Source organism: Oratosquilla oratoria, chromosome 19 (assembly GCF_046742065.1).
Source record: "Oratosquilla oratoria isolate Oo_2021 chromosome 19, ASM4674206v1, whole genome shotgun sequence".
In the NCBI taxonomy this organism is placed as follows: domain Eukaryota; kingdom Metazoa; phylum Arthropoda; class Malacostraca; order Stomatopoda; family Squillidae; genus Oratosquilla; species Oratosquilla oratoria.
In genome coordinates this window covers 64,934,503-64,939,088 of record NC_134795.1, presented here as the reverse complement: position 1 = coordinate 64,939,088, position 4,586 = coordinate 64,934,503, and the positions used below count along the sequence as shown (strand labels likewise).

The following is a 4,586-nucleotide window of genomic DNA, read 5'->3' as shown; positions in this document are numbered from 1 at the left end:
CCTACCCCTAAATTACCCTACCTTACCCTACCCTACCTACCCCTAAATTACCCTACCTTACCCTACCCTACCTAAATTACCTTACCCTAGTTTGCCTAACCCTACTCTACAAGTACGTACATATACATACGCGTCCAAGCATAAACCTGAGTTGACAATGTACGTGTTAACTAAAACTACTCTTTTTTTTTCTTTTTTTTCTTGCCTCCAGGTACGAAGAGAACAAAACCTCGGAGCCTCTTCGCAAGGTTGAAGGCAAAGAGGAACTCGAGGACGTCCTCGTCTCCCTCAAGGCCCACTTCCCTCTCTCGAGCAGAGTAAGATCTAGACCTGGGACATTTGGGATCACATGGAGAGACCTTAGCAATGGACCTTCGTTAAAACTGGAGGACTGTTACTCTCAAATAATTCTCCAGTCTTGGCGAACGCTCTCTACCAATAGAATTTTTGTTTTTGTTTTTTGCTTTTTGCCAGATTTCCAGGTTGATTTTGTTTTATTGGGTGAACTATAGAATATACTGATTGTTGAGACATTGTAACAGATTTAGAAAGGTCGCTACTTGTGGGGGAGGTCGAGGTGATGACAGTTTGTACCCTCCCGCCAGCGAGGTGGACCAAGGGCATAGTTCATCAAATTCCACACTACAAAGTCCTCTATAAGGGGCACCGCCTTCGTCTCCTGATGGGGAGAGTTCGCGACGTTTAACCCGAATCATTATCACGATCCAACTGAACATCGTACGGACTATGTATACAGTAAAACCCGTATGGTTGTAGAGAAACAACAGTAATCCAACAGTCTGAGTCTAGATATGTCGTCCTAATTCCCCAAACACTAAATTTCTCCCTAGTTTGGGGAATTATCCCTAGGCTACGACACCCAATGCTAAAAAATCGTATCCCCCAAACCTGATCCAATCCTTCTCTCACCCCTTTTGTCCCGAAAGGAATTTAGACTTTAATCCTAATTGCCTCCGGGGACTTATTGTGTGGCACCCTTTTACTAGGGAAAGGGTGTTACGAGTAAATATGTTTTCGGGACAGAGATTAGGGCTGTGGTTTTCAACATTTTTCACTCCATTCCCCACTATATGAATTGCCAATCGTGTAGTTCCTTTCATTTTTCTCACAAATTCCACCCAGCAAAAAAGTTAAAAAAAAAAAAAAAAAAATCAAATAAAATATTGATGAAGAGAAATCCTTTGTTGTATTACAAGGTTGACAATCACAACTACCTTGTATTTCTCCTGCCAGGACAGTGTGGTGGAAGTCGTTTTTCATCCAGATTCCTTACATCTTATCCGTTGGTGAAAGTATTAAAAGTCGCTTGTGCCTTTTCTCGCCTATATTTGGCACCTTACAATACAGGACGTAGATCCTACTAGACCTACGCTCACCTACTGACTGACGGTCCCCACGTTTACTCCTGGTTTTACACCAGTTAAAACGCTGACATAACATATCTGCTGGGGGGCTGACAGTCTGACAACCATTAACATTTAAATTTGATAACAGGTGAGGCTTGTCATTTGTCGATGCTATAGTATATTATTATTTCTGTTGCGTAGTTGTTTCTTGTGATTTGTGTCTGTATTTGTTTGGATACGGAGTATAACGTGTGTGTTGGGATAAATGTTGTCTAACCTCTTAATTATCTCGGGTTTTGATCACATGAAAGAAAATGAGCCTAGGGGCGTGCGGATGTATGTTTGTTCGTGTGTGTGTGTGTTTTGATGTCGATTTCCATGGAAGATTTTCAATGAATGTTACAACATTATATAAAAGTTATAACCTGTAACAGCAGGCCATGCCCCCCCCCCCAAAAAAAAAAAAAAAAAAAAAAATCTTGTCATGGTTCCCTTGGAGAAGCCTAAGGCCCCCAAGTTGAGAAGCACTGTGTTAGTGAACAGCAAGGCCCTGAATTCAATGATTTTTGGGTTCCTGATTTCAAGCTTTTGTTTCTTCACAGATCCATAATATATTATTGCTGAAACTTCGAGGGCTCGAATATCATGATATATATGTTCCCGAAGACGGCAAAGACAAACATCGATTTGTCCTGTATAAGATAAAGGTTAGTGAATGATAAATGGCATACCTCAGTATTACAAAGTATTTAGATTTTTTTTTCTGTAGTTCTGAGTACAAGTATGGTCGTCAGGCTTTATCACGCTGACCTATTTTTCCTTTGATTGTTGGAGTATATTTGCACTCCGCATCCCGAAGGGATTTCTCCCCGTCTTCACCTTTTCTGCATGAGGGGACGGAGAGGGGGAGGGGTCGCCGAATTTATGAAGCGGCCTTGCTGTGGATGCGCTGTGTCTTGCGACACTGCTTCTGACCCAGGGCAGTGGACAGGATGCAGGGATGACCCGTCATCCAGGAGGTGCCAAGATAAGAGGGAGGGAGGAGGGTGGATGGGAGTGGAATATATAGGAAATGGAATGGGTGGGAGTGGTTTCTATGCCTTTTTCTTTGTGGCTATCCTTTCGGGAAGGAGTCTCATGTGCTGGTGGGGAACAATTTTCCTCAAACATATCAAATGACATCTTATGTATATTTGTTGAGAAAGCAAAATTGTTTGCAACGGTGATTTTACGGGCGAAAAAGTTCTGAAGGTCAGCGGTACCGCCCATTAATTGGAGGTTGGAGTGAAAATAGCCCGATCTTCGCCATTCTTCTTCATCCATACGGAACTAGACTAAAGGGGGTTAAAAACAACAGGAAATCAAACGCAAAAGTGAACGCCACAGGCTTAGTCTATTAACAAATATTCCAGTTAAATGAATGGTGAAATTACCGTTTCCATAGTCTAATGCACAGATTAGGAGAAAGTAGACAAAGATATAGGAAGTCGTTAACACTGGCTTTCATCAATATTTGAATTTTATATCAGGATCTTAAATTGGTTAATTTGATTATACCACGTTTATGATTATTGCCACTTTTATTTTCATTTTTTCATTGTCCTCTTTTGCATTACCTTAACACTAAAATTGAATAATTGTATGCATATATGATGTAATATCTGACAGAAAGACCTGCAATTCTATCTTTAGATGTCCTGTTAAGGTATATTCCAATTATTTTTATTTATTTATTAATTTATTTATTTTATCTATTTATTTTTATTTTTTTTTTTTTTTTTTTTTTTTTTTTTTTTTTTTTTTTTTTTTTTTTATCTGGATTAAGGATCGCGAAGAGTTCGGTGTTTTCTGTACACCTGAGGACACCGACTTCCTCAAGAAGAAACTTAGCAGGACTTCAGTTATCGACTTCTCCAAACATGTATCATCGTGTTTCATTTTGTATTATCTAAAAGAAGCAGTCAAGGAAGTCCTAGAGGCACGATCCGGCAGAGAAGCACAAGAAGACATCACGGAGGATGTTTTCATAATCAACAATGATGAGATTTTACAATGGAAGGAAAGGTCAGTGTTCTAATAGGTATTTGTTTACTGTTCTGATTTCTTTGTAAAAATTATAATGAATAAATGAATAAATAAATGAATACATACATACATATATGGGTAAGTAATAAACCCATATATGAGGGTAATGAGTGAGGAAAATGGAGAAGAAATAAGGAAGGGTGAAATGAAGGCAGTTGTTAAGATGATGAAAGCAGGTAAGGCACCTGGTCTGGATGGATGCCATGCAGAATGTCTAAAAAAAAAGGAGGTACAGTGATGATGGACTGGCTGGTGAGGTTATTTAATGTTTGCTGGAGAGAGGGTAGAGTGCCGTAGGACTGGAGGAGTGCCTGTATAGTTCCACTTTACAAGGGAAAAGGGGACAAGTGTGAATGTAGTAGTTTCAGAGGGATTAGCTTGTTAAGTGTAGTTGGGAAGGCTTATGGGAGGATCTTGATTGAGAGGATTAGGAATGGAACAGAGGGAGTAATTGGTGAGGAACAGTGTGGATTTAGGACAGGTAGAGATTGTGTAGATCACATTTTTGTGGTAAGACAAATATGTGAGAAAGCTATAGGAAAGGGGAAGGATGTTTTTTGGGCTTTTATGGATCTGGAAAAGGCTTACGACAATGTAGACAGGAGGGCACTGCGGGAGGTCTTGCGGATATACGGGATAGGAGGAAAGCTTCTGGGAGCTGTCAAGAGTTTTTATGAGAGTAGTAGAGAATGTGTCAGGATTAGAAATGGAGAGAGTGAGTGGTTCGAGGTAAAGGTGGGACTTCGTCAGGGATGCGTTATGTCGCCCTGGCTCTTCAACTTGTACATGGATATGGTGACGCGAGAGGTAAATGCAAGAGTGGTGGGTCAGAGATTGGAGATGGTTAAAGAAAATGGAGAAAAGTGGGAGGTGAGCCAGCTGTTGTTTGCGGACGACACTGCGCTTGTGGCAGGATCGGAGGAGGGATTGAGGAAGTTGGTGACAGAGTTTGGGAGAGTGTGTGATAGAAGAAAGCTGAAGATAAATGTGGGTAAAAGTAAGGTGATGAGATGTACAAGGGGTGAAAGTGGCAGTAGACTGGAAGTGAGCATTAAGGGAGAGCGACTGGAGGAAGTGGATAGTTTTAGATACTTGGGTGCAAATATGGCAGGAAAAGGTGGACTGGAGGTGGAG

The 4,586-nt window shown here is 40.8% G+C and overlaps 1 long non-coding RNA gene across 1 annotated transcript; it reads left to right on the top strand.

The window, feature by feature from the left end:
* Positions 1 to 261: 261 nt before the first annotated feature.
* On the top strand, positions 262 to 3,641 carry LOC143035539 (uncharacterized). The gene is made up of 3 exons (XR_012967324.1): positions 262 to 317; positions 1,970 to 2,074; positions 3,193 to 3,641. It is a non-coding gene; the product is annotated as an uncharacterized LOC143035539 (long non-coding RNA).
* The last annotated feature ends 945 nt before the right edge of the window (positions 3,642 to 4,586 follow it).